Source organism: Crocuta crocuta, unplaced genomic scaffold (assembly GCF_008692635.1).
Source record: "Crocuta crocuta isolate KB4526 unplaced genomic scaffold, BGI_CrCroc_1.0 scaffold143, whole genome shotgun sequence".
NCBI classification, from domain to species: Eukaryota; Metazoa; Chordata; class Mammalia; order Carnivora; family Hyaenidae; genus Crocuta; species Crocuta crocuta.
In genome coordinates, this window is record NW_027529175.1 from 8256136 (window position 1) to 8271624 (window position 15489).

Below are 15489 nucleotides of genomic sequence, written 5' to 3' on the forward strand. Positions count from 1 at the left end.
TGCTCCGCCTGCCTTCACCCCCAGACCCTCACTCAGCTGTGACAAGGGTTTCCCAGGTTGGGGCACAAGTGGTCCTCAGAGAGCATGGCCTGCACATTCCAGAAAGTTCCAGCATTTGATTACGCATATGTAACATCTCATGACCAAGATAGACTGGACGGGGAGGCGACCCCGGGCTCCATCCACCCATTCTCCCAACACTGATCAAGCACCTACTGCGTGCCCCGCACCCGTCCAGGGGCTGCTGGGAAGAGCATTGGAGACAAGGCTCCGCCCTCCGGCCGCACCTTCCTGGGGGCGGACGGGGAAGAGACGGACGGCGCTCAGTAGGCGGCGAAGCCACCGCTGCAGGGACAGTAAAGGCAGCAGCACCTGGGCTTCCGGACAGCACGTCCCCCCAGGCCGGGAGCCCCGGATGTCTGTGGCCAGGGCACAGGACTGTGCTTTAGAGACTGGGAATATTTCAGTTATTAATTCTGGTTATTGCTCATTAATTAAAATTAAAAATTAAGCATGCATGCATTTCAACACCGATCTATTGTTTAGAGCCGCCAGCACTCCACGGCCGACTCGGAAGACGGAACGGAGGGATGTGCTGGAAATCTTTAGGACATTCCAGACGATAAATCTCTTAGAGACGAGTCGCAGCAATTGCCTCCTGATTTCTGTGAATTAATCTGTGGACGTAAATATTCGGAGAGAATTTGACCTGTCATACGGCATTAAATGAATCGTATTTAATTCACATGGATTTCTCTTGTTGAGTTGAGTTCTTCTCACGTTTTGCTTTGTTTTGCAGTCACACAGGTCACCATCCCGGTAAAGGTGCACACGGGTCACCGTCCCCGGGTACAGGCCTCCGCACGGGGTCGCCACCTCACCGCCTTCCCACCAAGGCCCTCCGTGGCACTGTCGTCACGCTGTCCCCGGGCCTGAGCCCCCTGGGGGGCCCGGCTCACACCCAGTACACCCTGCGGGCCCTCACCACCTCCGTCGGCCCTGCCCTCCCCGCACAGCCACACCCCTCCGTGCGGGCCTCCTGCAGGCTCAGCCCGGGCCTGCGGACGGCATTAAGATGTTCTGGACGCTCAAATCGTCTGGGCTGCACGCTGTCCCCGCCCGCACCCGACAGCTGCCACGTCTGATTAAACATGACGCATGGAGCGCAACCAGGCGAGCGCCAGCCTGTTAGTGCGGGGGATGAGGAGCCAGCGACCCAGAAAGGACAGCCAGCAGCGGCACGCTGCTCTTTCTACGCCACCCTCCTCTGCAGCCGGGGAGGGAGCTGCCCGCACCCCTGCTGGGGGTGAATATCCTGTAAGATCAGCCATCGGGAAGGGAAAGTCCAAAAATAAGGCATCGTTCTCCACATCCTGATTTGTTCGGCCTGAGATGTCAGAGTTCTTTTTCTGATGGGACAGGCTGCTTCTCTCCGCGCTCGAGCAGGTGACTCTGGCGCCCGGCTCAGCCCCGCAGGCACTGCCCCCCCAGGGGCCCAGGGACCCCTCCTCGAGGGGACCACCCCCCCGGCCCACCTGCTGCAGAGGTGCCGGCCCACCCCTCACAGGGTGCGCCCAGCCGGACCGCAGGGCCAGCGGGGTCCCTGGTCATGAGTGGACAGGGACCCCGGGGGCAGAGCCTCACACGAGATCTCTGGGGCCTAGGGGTCCAGCGAGCAGACCAGCAGGCAAAACTGAGGCTAACGAACCTCAAACCCACCCAGTCAGGGCCCCTGAGAAAGAGCCCAAGTGGGCCTGGGAAGGGGGTGGCCGGTCAGGCTCGCGCTCCTCCCTGCCACTCCGCATGGTGCCCAGCTCTCAGCAGACAATCAACAGCCCTGAGCAGAATGTTCTCTGATCAACTCGGAGGCTGTGGATCAGTCGTGCCTCCTTCGTGCCTGTGGAGCGAATGTCGCCGCCCCGACTGCCTGTTCTCTCAGGGTCGTTGGTCCTGAGGAGAGGGGCTCGGCCGTCAGGGGCTCCAGCAGGCGGATCTTAGAGACTGGGGGGCGTCGTGATCAAAAACATAACCTGACAAATGTGCACATAAAACACAGAGTGTCACACACTCTACCTACTCTTTTTGATGCTCACGAAATGTCGATGACAGCTGCCTCGAGGCCGGGCCACGAAACTGGCTCCCACACATATCAGGCGCTGATGGCTGAGGAAGGGTGTTCTCTGAGCTCAGGCCAGGAGTATTCGGAGACCCCAGGAGGCTGCAAACAGAGAAATCATTCGTGGAGCAGAAGACAAAAGCCCTAAGCTGGAAGCATCTCCACAAACGGTGAAAATACCACACGCCAGACGTGGGCAGTGCAGCTGACATGGTCCTTCTAGGAAACGTGGCCACAAACCCAGCCTCAGAACTGTGTTTCCAGGAGTCAGAACAACAAAATAAACTGAAACACGTAGAGGGGAAAATAGACACAGCATCCAAAATTAATAGAAAACAACTATACAACAGACAGGAAGAGAACAGCTGAGAAACTTCTGGAAAATCAAGATGTGAAACAGACACTACAGATAACCAGCGTAAGGAATATCACAGCCGCTTCATGGGCACTGAACAGACGTCTGCGAGCAACTTACGACCAATAAATTTGATATATTTTTAATGCTTATTTGTGTGTTTTTGAGAGAAAGAGAGAGGAAGCAGGGGAGGGGCAGAGGGAGGGAGCGAGAATCCCAGGCAGGCTCCGCGCTGTCAGCACAGAGCACAACACGGGGCTCGAACCCAAGAACCCTGAGATCATGACCTGAGACAAAGGCAGACACTTAATTGACTGAGCTACGCAGGAGCCCCTGGCCAATAAATTTGAAAATTCAGATGAAATTGCTTCCAAAATTTGTCCAAAATTCGGACAAATTCTTGGGGAAAAAAGTCTTCAAGAAGCAATAGAACCCGAGAGCCCTATAGTCATTAGTGAAATGCATCCTGTAACAGAAACAAGGCCTCTGACGGGTGCGTCCAGGCTCCTGTGGCTTCACAGCAAGTCCTACCCGGCCCTGCACAAATTTCCCACAGATCAGAAAGAGAGGAAACACTCCAGAGGTTCTCATGAAGTTAGCATAATTCCACACCAAGAACCTTTTTAAGAGGCTTTTTTAAAGGAAAATTTCAGGCCAATCCAACCCATAAACGTAGACATAAAGACCATAAGCAAAACATAATCAAACCAAATTTATAAGGGACTCCTGGGGGGCTCAGTCTGTTAAGCATCCGACTTCGGCTCAGGTCATGATCTTACAGCTTGCGTGTTCGAGCCCCGCGTCGGGCTCTGTGCTGACAGCTCAGAGCCTGGAGCTGCTTCAGATTCTGTGTCTCCCCCTCACTCTGCCCCTCTCCTGCTTATGCTCTCTCTCTCAAAAATAAACATTTTTTAATTTTTTAAATTTTTTAATAAATTAAATAAATAATAAATAAATAAAAGATGAGGACTTTATGTCGCATGGATTTGTCCCAGAAATTCGAGGTCTCACACATGGAAGAGAACGCCGATGGGACTGACCTCACGACAGATAAAAAGAGAATAAACATCTGCCAGATCAATACATACAGAAAAGGAATTTTAAGAATCCAGCATTAAAAACAAGTAAAAAATACATAAATAAAAATAAAAATCCAGCATTCATTCAGAACAAGATTTTTAAGCCTTTAGTTAAGTAAGAGCACAAGATAATGTTGATTTTACCAAGACTTCACACTCGGCTGCCAATGACATGTCTACGCACCATTTACAGATGTTTTGAGGCTGCAGTTACACTGTGATGCATCGAAGACCGTAAGCACACCCATGTCAGATATGAGCAAAACATTGTAATAGGAAACAGTAACGTCCTGAAGGCAAAAATATTCAACCATAGAAACGTGAAGATAGACATGAGTTTTCACTACTGCTGAATCCTGGACTTGGATGAAGGGGCCAGAGCATTCACCGTGTTACTCAAATAAGCAAACAAATTTAAAAATATAGTAAGATGGCCAATCCTGATGGTACCAGTTGGCCCATTTCCGTAAGCGTGGTGGAAATTCCGCTCCTGTGGTAACTAAAGAAACGCAGACTGAAACGCCACGAATCCCTTCACCACCCTCAGCCGACAAGGTAGAGAAGCAAAGGGACAAGAAGGGCCGTTTACCCCACGGGGACTTGGGACTGGCGTCTGCGCCCCTGGACAGCAGGCAAAGCGGCAGAAACTCTCTACGGGGAGAATCTGAAAGAGAAAAACATAAACCACCTGCGGAAATTGTGCTACAACAATAATCAGAAACAGGCCCAGCCAGTGTTCGCAGCAACCTAAGTGCCCGATAACATGAGGCATCCACAACACGCAGGGTGGGGCAGCCTGGTGGGGAAGCCCCTGCACTAACACAACACCAGACACACGGACGTTAACATAAACACTGGGCCTACGGACCTTAATATAAATACCAACCCTACAGGAGCGCCTGGGGGGCTCAGTCGGTTAAGCATCCGACTTCGGCTCAGGTCATGATCTCACGGTTTTTGGGTTCGAGCCCCGTGTCAGGCTCTGTGCTGACAGCTCGGAGCCTGGAGCTGCTTCAGATCCTGTGTCTCCCTCTCTCTCTGACCCCCCCCGCTCATGCTCTGTCTCTCTCTCTCAGAAATAAATAAAACATTTAAAAAAATTTTATAAATAAATAAAACATTTAAAAAATTTTTTTAAATAAATAAATAAGTAAATACCAGACCTACAGACATTAACATAAACACCGGATATGCAGACAGTGTCCCAGTTTTATGAAAAGAACATAGGATAAGTGTCCCCTCTGCACACCTACGGGAAAGCAGGACCATCACGCGCCCAGGGAGCTGGGTTATGTTGTGGTGACAGTAGTGCCCATGCGGAGGGGCGCTGGCGGACGAGGTGGCACCCTCATCACACCAGAACCCCAGTCTCCCGGGGCCATTGCCCGCAAGGTCCTCCTCGACTGTGCGAAGCCCACCCAATGTCACCCAGTGTCAACCTGCCCCGTTCCCACATCTGTAAAGTGGGAGAACCCCTCTAGGATCACTGGGGGGAGTCGTGTCTTCACAGTCATGTCCCCCAAAAGCACGTGTCAACGTCCTCCCCCCATAGCCCGTGGATGGGAACTTTTTGGAAAGAGTCGTTGCCAAGAGCGTGTGGAACACGTCAGCAGGACGCATCTCTGGAGGGTGAACTGTGTGCATTTTATTTTATTTCTACTTATGGTTATTCTCCTATAACACCCAGTGTTCCCTATTTGTTCCTTCAACCGTGTTCAGAAAAGGAAGTACACGGGCGCCTGGGGGGCTCAGTCGGTTGGGTGCCGACTTTGGCTCAGGTCATGATCTTGCGGTTCGTGAGTTCAAGCCTCACATCAGGCGCTGTGCTGACAGCTTAAAGCCTGGAGCTGCTTCAGATTCTGTGTCTCCCTCCCTCTCTCTCTGCCCCTCCCCCACTCACGCTCTCTTTCTCTCTGTCTCAAAAATAAATAAAGAACAGTAAAAAAAAATAAAAAGAAAAGGAAGTGCAGCTGCTCAGAACCCAGGCAACTGTCCACGGCCACTGAACCCCACGTAGAGCGCCACAGCAGAAGCCGCAGTTCTGCCAAACTGAGCTCACAAGAGAGGAGACACGTTCGTTTTCTCGGGCTGGATCAGGAGCCCCCCTCTGGCGAGCCTGGGAGGAGTCAGCTGGGAGAAACCTTCTAGAAAAAGTTTTGACCATACGCTGCTTAAATTCTACCCTATTTTGCCCACAAGTTTCACTCCTGGAAAACTGCCCCAAGGGAATCATCTTAAATACCGAAGAAGGTTTATGCATGAGGCTGCTCACGACCCCGGGAAGAGGCTGTCCACTCACTGGGGTCTCAGTCCACCACCCACCTGCTGACGCCGCCCACACCTGTGTCTGAGTTTTACGGAAACCTCCAGGCATCCCACCTGCACCGACAGCCAGGTGCTCAAACGCATCAGCCCCGGGCGCTCAGCACCCGCACCTCTGACCCCTCGGAGTCAGGCCAGGAATCCACGGGCACCTCTGTCACCAGGGTCACCCCCCGGGAGGTCTGGGGCTCATCCGCAGGCCTGTGCCCACGCGACTCACCCAGTGCCAGCCCCTTACCTGTGCCCAGTCTCACTCTGGCCCCTCACTCACCTCCGGGCTCCCCGCTCAGAGCACAGCTCTGATGTTTGTCACACGGAGCCCCTGGGGGGGTCGAGTCACATGAAGCTGGGGACCCGCGTTTCTGACTCAACGGCGCTGGCGTGAGGCCCAGAACTTGGGGATGTGCGGCTCTGGAGGGTGGCATCCAGGCTCCTGCAGGGAGCCCCGGGCTGCCGGGCTCCCCAAAAGCAGCCCCAGGAAAGGATCCAAGTGCAAAAGCTGCCATGGGAAGTGACCGGAAGCCCCCACGGGGCTCAGGAGGTGAGGCAGGGAGGGAAGAGCCAGTGCAGGTGCGGGGCCCCAGCCTCACCTGGGGGGGCAGAGGCTTGAGGGGTGGGGGACAGCTGAGGGTGCTGGGGAGGGGCCTCACTCTCCAGCTGTCCCAGCCCCGCCAAAGGGGCCCACGCCCCACACCCTTCCCCCGGCGTCAGCGGAGAAGCAGATGTGGGCAGCTGGGTGTGGGCGGCATGGGCCACATCGGCACCACCCCGAAACACCGAGCCCCGATTCACATCTTCGGGACCTGCCCCTTCACTTCAGCCCCTCGGGAAGCCCGGTGGGAGCCCCTCTGGCCCCCGCAGGCCTCCATCTCCGGGCGACCGCCACCAGCTCGGCGCACGGTGAGGAGGGGCCCACCGCCCGGGGCCACGGACAGACCCAGGGTGACACAGGACTGTTCCACAAGTTTATACCCAGTCCAGCTGTTGCTAAATGCTCGGGAGGCTGGGGGCTGCCCAGAACACCTCATTCCTGTGCATTTTCATGTCAAAGAAACTATTTACAAGTGATTTAGGAGAACACACTTCCTCGTAAATACACTTCCGAATTCCAGACGTTAGCGCAGAGCAGAGCCAGACGTGCGAACGGAAGCCCACGCCGGCCGCGGACCTGCGTCCCTCGTCACAGCCGCACTCGGGCCTTTCCCGGGGGGACTCGGGCCTCCAAGCTGGACAGGGACGGGAAGAGAAACGGAACGTGTTCTCCAGGAGCCTGTTGGTGGAGTCAGGGGAGCAGAGGGAGGCCCCAGCCCAGCAGGCCGGAGGTCACGGGCCCACCCCCCCCCCGCCCGGCCAGGGGCCCCAGAGCCCCTCAGGGAAACTGAGCCACGTCTCCTTCCTCAATCCGAATACTGTGTCCGTGGCTGGACCCAGAGGAAGCGCAGGCCTGTGGGGACACACAGAATAATGCAGACAAGCGTCCCCGATCTGGGAAGTGGCCGGTGGCACAGGTGACCCCACCCCCGAGAGGCCCCGCTCAGCCCCTCGCTCAGTCGTGGACTTGACCCGGGCGACCCGTGGTCCTGCACTCTCTGTGGTATCGAGGCTCAGCAGGACGCAGCGCCGGAGTGGGTCCGGGCAGCGTTCTCTGGGGGCCGGGGCACCAGCCAGTCCCACCCCCACCCCCGGAGCAGCCCGGGCCGGGCCCTGCGGCAAAGCCGTCCCCACAGCCCGCAGTTTCCTGCAGAAACAGAAAGGATGTTCCTGCAGCAGCAACGACACTGAGCCAGGTGGTTACTCCCAAGTCTTACCCAAAATAAGGGGGCTGATCTCGGGAGGAAGGCGCTGAGGTCTTCGCGGCTGAGGGTCCCCTGTGCCCTTGAATGACCTCAGGGAAAACAGACCCACCTGAGTCACAAAATAAAGGTCCCGGGATAGCGAAACGAGGGACGAGGGAAAAGGGCCGCAGGGAATGGAAGGAGGAGGCAGGGAGGCAAGCGGCGGCTGGGGGACAAGGACCCAAGACAGCAGCTCGTGTCACACGGACGGGGCCCCCGCGTGGCCTCCACGAGCGTGGACATGCTTAGCAACAAGGCATTGAAAGTCTTACAAGGACGACAAAAATATGTTCCAGCTGCACAGAGAGGCAATTACGGTGGGAGAATCCGGCCTGGAGTGTGATCTTCGNGGGCACGGACCCAGCTCACACCGCTCCTCTAAACCAGGGAGGATGTGAACCCCGCTCAGAAACGAGGTCCCGGAATGGAAGCCCCGGTAACGCGGACAGAAAGCCCGCAGACGGGAAGGCGGGTTGAAAACGGGCACTTTCACACCCGCACGCACAGTTCCCTGATTACAGAGGAGATCAGATCCTAAGTAGTGAGCTCCCCACAAGTACCAGCAAGGGAGTCCGTGAGTGGAAGGCGGAGGGCGGTTGTGGTGACCCCGGGTTTCGATGCGAAATCGAGGGGATTGTGAGGACGCCGGACGCCAGAGGGGCCGGAACGTTCCCCTCTGCAGCCTCGGAAAATAGCCAGTTCTCCGGAGAAGCCGGGAAAGTAGGCAAAACTCTGAAAACCGACGGAAAACACAACACACACCAGGCTACAAAACATGGTTAATTAGAAAAGAAGAAAGGTGTTCATCCTCGGTCAGGTGCCCCTGGCGCCGCGCCCGCCCTGCCCACGCTTGAGGGTTTAACAGGACTCGTGACTCTGGGAAGAAAACCGGCTACGAAGAGGATCCAAGATCCCTGGGAAAGTGGGTTGGAGCCCAGAGTTTCAAAGGCGAGTGCTTGAAGGTATTGAAACGATACCGTAGGAACCGTTCTGAAGCACAGAGACTAGGAAGCACCACCCAATCCGTCGGAGGCCAGGAAGGCTCTAATTCCCAAAGCCTGAAACAGAACAGAACGCGCGGCAGCCGAGCTCATCTGTAAGTCACTGAAATGCCAGCAACGCGGGCTCAGCGGCCCATTCCGCGAGCTGCACACCTTGAGCACACAGAACCTGTACTCCACATTCAGGGCAGGTCTGCATGAAAGCAAGACAGGAAAACGGGAGGGAGGGAGGGCAGGGCGGGGGAGGGGGAGCAGCCTGAGGTCTGAGGAATTATTATATCATTTTCTTTTTTTTTAATTTTTTTAAATGTTTTATTTATTTCTAGGAGAGAGAGAGACAGCGTGAGCAGGGGAGGGTCAGAGAGAGAGGGAGACACAGAATCTGAAGCAGCTCCAGGCTCTGAGCTGTCAGCACAGAGCCCGACGCGGGGCTCGAACCCACGAACCGCGAGATCATGACCTGAGCGAAAGTCGGACGCTCAACCGACTAAGCCACCCAGGCGCCCCTGTTATGTCATTTTCAACAGATCATAAAACTTATTTGGCAAAAATCAACATTTCTTGATGCGGAGAGAAGAAATATTTTTTGATATTCCAGGAACAAAAAGCATTCCTTTTTCATGATAAATATTATTTCTCAGTTATTTGTTCTCAAGTGTAATGGTGAAAATCTCCTAAAACCCAGGGCTACAATACCCACCATTGTTTAACACGATTTTACCGGCTTTCGTCAACACGCGATAAACAACAGAAAGCAGAGTAAGAAGTATTTTCAGGCACGTGTACCTAGAAAACTGAAAACAAAATCCACTGAGAACAATGAGCTCCAGCGAATCTGGGGAGCAGACACAGAGAAAGCAGAGCTGGGCCCCGGGAGGCAGGAGAATCTGCGACCGGAGGGGGCGGGCAGGGACCCCGGGCCGAGAGGCAGAGGTGAGCACCCAGGGGGCAGGCCCAGGGCTGCCCCCTGCTCACAGGGCCACTCCTGGAGCCTCGGGGCCACCTGTGGGTGGGATGAGACCCCCCACGGGGGCGACCACAGGGCACCTGCCGCTGAGATCACGGCTCCAGGCCTGTGCTCAGCACAAAGGCCCGAGTCCCGTCCCCTCCTCCCCCTTCTCGGGCCCTTTGACACCAGGATGTGGCCTTGTGACAGGGACACCCCCACTTTGCCCCCGGGGGGAGCTGCGTCTCCCCGTGCCTCAGTGTCCCCACCTGAAGAGAGGGCTGAGGATGCAGGTCTGTGAGGCTTTAATAACTGCTCAGTGAACCTGGGGACAGTCACCCAATGGGACAACCCCCTCCTGGGACCATCCGGCTCCTCGAATGGCTGCACCTGACCCCCACTTCCACCTGGGCCGGGGTCCCTATCGGGGCCGGGATGGGCCGCAGGGCTGGGTGGATGCCGATGCCCGAGCTCGGACTGTCACCCCACCCCCACCCCGGGGTCTCCTCTCCCGCCTGGATACAGACCCAGATGTTCTCGGAGGGGCCGTCCTTGCCCGAGGCCGGGCAGCATGCCACTCCCACCCCACCCACGACACTGGGCAGCGGGAAGGAAGGACTGAGCCTGGGGGTGGGTGCTCCTGGGGCCTGAGGGTCCTCACACCCAGAGCGCAGGCGGCCACGGGCCCTCGTGACCGAGAACCCCGGATCTTCCTTAGTTTTCCTTTCAGCAGGGGCACCCCCTTCCCCAACTGACCTGTGCACAGGCAGGGCCACTCCGGCCGGGGGTCCGCACGGAGGACTCCGCGTCCAGCCCCTCAGCCCGGGCCCCTGAGGCAGGCCCACAGGACACGCCGGCACCGAGGACCCCGGCCGCGGCCGCCCTGAGTGAGTCACGGCAGGAAGCACACAGTGAAAACTGCGTTCACACCAGCTCCACGTGCGGCTCTGTTACAAGAGCCGAGTCCACAGGGGGACAGGGGACAGGGACGGGAGGCCAGCCACGGGGCGGGAGGTGCGGCCACACAGGGACCCGGGCCCCACCCCGAGGCCCAGGTCCCCGGAGTCCCGCTTGGGGCCACGTGACAGGGGCCACAGGATGAACTGTTGGTTTTGACTTTACAACTTGGGACCGAAGACCTCGCCGATGGCTCCCAGCACACGCTGGGGCTGTGACGTGGGCCCGGCAGCCATGGGCCCGGCACGTGGCCAACAGCAGGGACACACAGGGTCAGCAAGGACGCTGCCGCCGGGGCCGCCGGGGCCGCCAAGTTCACCTGCAGCCTCCCTCCCAAAGCCACGGCCCCACCGAGGACCTTTCCCGGGGAATGTGGCCGCTAGAGCTGAAGGGTGTGTGTTTAGTGGGCCTCGGGCTGCCACGCCTGCTGGTGGGGACAGTGACCCAGGACCAGCACGCTGGGCCCCCCGTAAATGGAGTCCCCAGACTCGAGGTGCCCAAGCTTCACGGACTCTGGGGAACGGCCGACGGAGAGTCGGGTAAGAGCCGCGCCCAGAAAGAACCGGCCCAGTCCGTGTTCACCCCACACACAGGTCCCTCCCCCTGACCTTGGCCATGCTGCACCCCTGGGCCTGCAGCAAGCAGCCACGGGAGACGCGCCGGCCTGCCTTTCCATCCTCTCTGCACCTGCCCGAATGCTCTCCGCCCGAGAGCCCTGCGTGAGGCATATGCCCCGCCCCCCGCCCCACCCCCGCGAGGCGCACACGGTGTGCTGTCCCCTCCACCAGTCCACGTGTGTGTCGTGATACCTCGCCGTGGCTTCGGTTTGCCTTCTCCTAATGGCTAAGGATGCCGGCACCTTCTCCTGTGCCTGCTGACCTCTGTGCACCCATTTCAGTGAGATGTCTGTTCATGTCTTTCCCCCATTTTCTGATTGGATGGTTTGTAATGTTGAGTCTGAGAGCCCCTGGGTGTTCCTTCCGCAGGCCTGGTCGGGCAGCTCAAGCCTCTCCCAGCCCGCAGCTCGTCTTCGCATCCTCTTCACGGGGTCATCCACAGAGCACAGGTGTCTAACTTTGATGAGGTCCAGTTTATCCGTTCTTTTCTTTTTTTTTTAATTTTCTTTTATGTCTTAATTTTATTTGGAGAGACAGAAACAGAGAGCAAGTGGGGGAGGGGCAGGGAGAGAGGGAGACACAGAATCAGAAGCAGCTCCAGGCTCTGAGCTGTCAGCACACAGCCCGACGTGGGGCTCAAACCCACGGACTATGAGATTGTGACCTGAGCCAAAGTTGGACACTTAACGGACTGAGCCACCCAGGCGCCCCTATCTGTTCTTTTCCTAATGGACCTCACATCTGTGTCAAGTCCAAGAACCCTCTGTCTAGCTCTAGGTCCCAAACGTTCCCCTATCCTTTATCTAAAAGGTTTATGTTCCGTGTGTAGACGTGTGACCCATTCTGAGTTAATTTTGTACAAGATATGCAGGTTAGGTCACGAATCGGTGTCCAACCGCTGCAGCAGCACCTGTGGATCGGCTCTCCTTCCTCCACTCAGTGGCTTTGGCACCAAAGTCCCTTGGGCGCGTTTACGTGGGTCTATTTCTGAGTTCTCCATCTGCCCTGTTGATCTACGTCTCCATCCCGCAGCACATACACCACTGCCTTGATTACGGCTGCTCTAAACTGTGGTAGAGTGGCTTTTCCCACTTTTTCCTTCTTCAGTGTTGTTTTAGCTATTGTAGGGACTGAGCCTTTCTGTACAAATTCTAGAATAAGCTTGTCTATGTCTACAAAGAAAACCTTGTTGAGACTTGGGGAGGAATCGCATTAAACCTGTGGGTCAGTTTGGGGAGCAGTTGACTCTCCCTTTGGAGCCTTCCCATCCATGGACATGGTATGTCTCTCCATTCATTTGTTTCTCTCACGAGTATGTTGTAATTTTTAGCATGTAGATCCTGGACATGTTTCATTATTTCATTTTCTTTGGACCAGTTGTAAATGGTATTGTGTGTTTCGTTTCAGTTTCTTCATGTTTGTGTCTAGTGTGTAGAAACAGAACTGCTTTTTGTATGTTCATCTCATTTCCTGCTGCCTTGCTGAAGTCACTTATCTGTTCTAGTTTGATTTTTGTTTTGTTTTGTTTTTGTAGATTTCTTGAGATTTTCTGCGTAGACAATCAAGTCATCTGAAAATAGTGACAGTTTTGTATTTTTATTTCCAATACATACGCCTTTTATTTCTTTCTCTTGCCCTATTGCACTATCAGAACGTTCAATACCCTGTTGGATAAAAGAGTGGAGGCTTTCTGCAGAGACGTCTCTGCTCACCATTTCAGGGCCCACTCTCCCACGACCCTGATTTCTTCTTGCCCAAATTTGTACATCCTTTTCTAGAAATGTTTTTCCTCTAGATTTTTAAATTTATCAACATGCCTTCCTCCTAAAACTCTTTTATTATTTTGTAATTGTTATTTGGCCTTTAGTAATTCCACTTAATTTCACTCTATTTTATTTACACGTTCTCTCCTTTTCAGCCTTGACAGCATCGGTCTACCGATTGGTTTTTCTGTAAATAGTTTTGAGTTTGTTTATTCTTCATTATTGTTCCAAAAGATGCTGTCAAGCTCCTTATTTCACTGAGTACTGCCCTTTTCTTTATTAATTTCTTCTTTCTTGTTTCCTTGGTGGAAACAAGACAAAACAAGGTGGAGAGACGGAGTAACCTGGTCAGTCGGGGGTTTCCTTCGGCTGGACCTGGTGACAGGTTTCGTGTGCAGAGGAAGGGGCCGCATGGGGGCAGGAGAGGCTGGGACCCTCGCTGGAGCCGTCAGGGAGCTTGGTGGGGGTGACACCGCTCCGTCAGCCCGCTCGTGCTGCGGAAGGAAGGAGGCTCTGGGATTTGGCCAAACAGCAGCTGATGCAATGGCCTAGGAGGCAGCGGGCAGACCCAGCCCAACATCACTGAGCCTCCCGACCCCCACCCCGGGCAGGTGCCCACACGCAGGCAGAACACGGCAGCTACACTGGACACGCGGGACAGAACGGCAGGGGACCCGAACCCGGGGAAGGGGAGCCGAGTGCCTGCCGGGAGCAGGTGGGGATCGGAGCTGCCAGCCTTCCACCCTCCTGCCCACGGGCACCCAGAGCCGTCACCTCTGACGTCTTCACGCTGTCCGGGGAGCTCCCGGCTTTGCCGAAAGTGTTTATGAGCCTGAGACTAGACTCCCTGAATCCTCTGGGGAGCCCTGAGTCCTCACTGCCTGGGTCGAGGCCCCAAGAGCTCACCAGGTGTCCGGACCCCCCACTGGCTGCCCGTCTAGCCGGGATTAGTCCCGGCTGTGGCCCGTCGCCCTTCGCCCAGCTCCATGACCTTCATTTTAACCGCAGCATCGATGTCCTCCTTGGAGAACCACTCAGGACACTGGACAGCAGGGGGTTACCCCCCAAGGCACGTCCTGCCCCCCAGGTCCTGCCACGGACCCCAGCTGCACCCCCAGATGGCACCTTCACGGAGAGGCAGCCGCGTGCGGCTGATCTCATGAACGTGCTGGGCTCCCGCCAGCTCTGAGATGCAGCCGCTCAGGCCGAGCCCTGGGACATCACAAGTGTCCCTCTCCATGCCCCCTTCATCCGCTCACCCCTCCAGAAAAGTACTGCCGCAGACCCTGCGAGCCGGGTGGGGCCCAAGCCCCCTCTCCACGGCGGCCCCTGGACGCAGAGCCTGCGGCAAACATGACTGAGGCCCAAGCCCTTCCCCAACCAGGTGACCCGCTGTGGCCGCCTCCCTGGACCTCCTGCCCTGCCCCCTGCCTCCCTCAGGCTCCCGCTGGGATGCCGCCCACCCCCAGCTCGCCCCAGCCAGTGTGCGTCGGCTTAGCCTGCTTGCCCCTTGTCTGTGGGGCCAGCGAGCCTCAGGTCATCAGGTTCTTACTCGAATTTGTCCCCGGTCCCCGGAAGCAGAAGGAAAGCGCCAGGGGACAGGAGTTCTTATCCGTGGGGGAGGGGCAGCTGCTACAGCCGGTCAGTGCAGGGGACAGCTGGTCACTTGGTCACTCTGTCCCCTCCCAGGACAGGCTGGTCTGCCATGAGCAGGATGCCAGCCTCCTCCCCCAGCCCCTCCCTTGCCACGGCTCCGTCCCCTCCGGGACCGCAGCACAGCCCCGCTGGGACAGCCTCTGCGTGGCAGCGGACGGCAGCCTGGTCACACCTGTGAGAGGCAGCCGCCCTCCAGTGCTGGGACGCGTGCCACGTGCCGCCGCCCGGCTGTCCTGTTTCCGGGTTCCCCGCCCGAGGCCACTGAGGTTTGCTTCCCACTTGACAGGACACCCCTCCCCCGGGGACCCGGGAGCGCTTTCCCCCAAGGCGGGCGGCAGCCGGCAGCTTCCCTGGGATGCCTGGCGGGCAGGGGGGGCTGGTGCAGGTCTGGCAGCAGCTCCCCGATGAAGGGGGCACAGGGAGAGGGCGCCGGGGCCCAGGGAGCCAGAGAGCCCAGCCCCCGCCCATGACCTGTCACCCCTGCGTGGGGCTGGAGAATTCCGTTATTCTGATGGGAAAGCAGACAGTGGGGACCCACGTGAGACACCTGCAGTGGAGAAAAGAGCCTGGTCTGGGGCCAGGTTCCCGGCAAACCGGCCCCGGGGGGACAGGAAGAGCCCTTCCTCGCGAGGACAGGGTGAGGAAAAGAGGCCGGGGCCTTAGCGGTGGGAGAGCGCGTCCCTTTACTGCTAACAGGACCGCAGTTCCGGAAGTGGGCTGACAGCCTCTTACCTTCTACCCACAAACCACTCTCATATTTGCTCAAGAAAACGGAGAGGTGTCCACACGAAGCCTGCGCGCGATGCTCACAGCGGCCTGTTCTGATCTCCCAGACCTGCGCC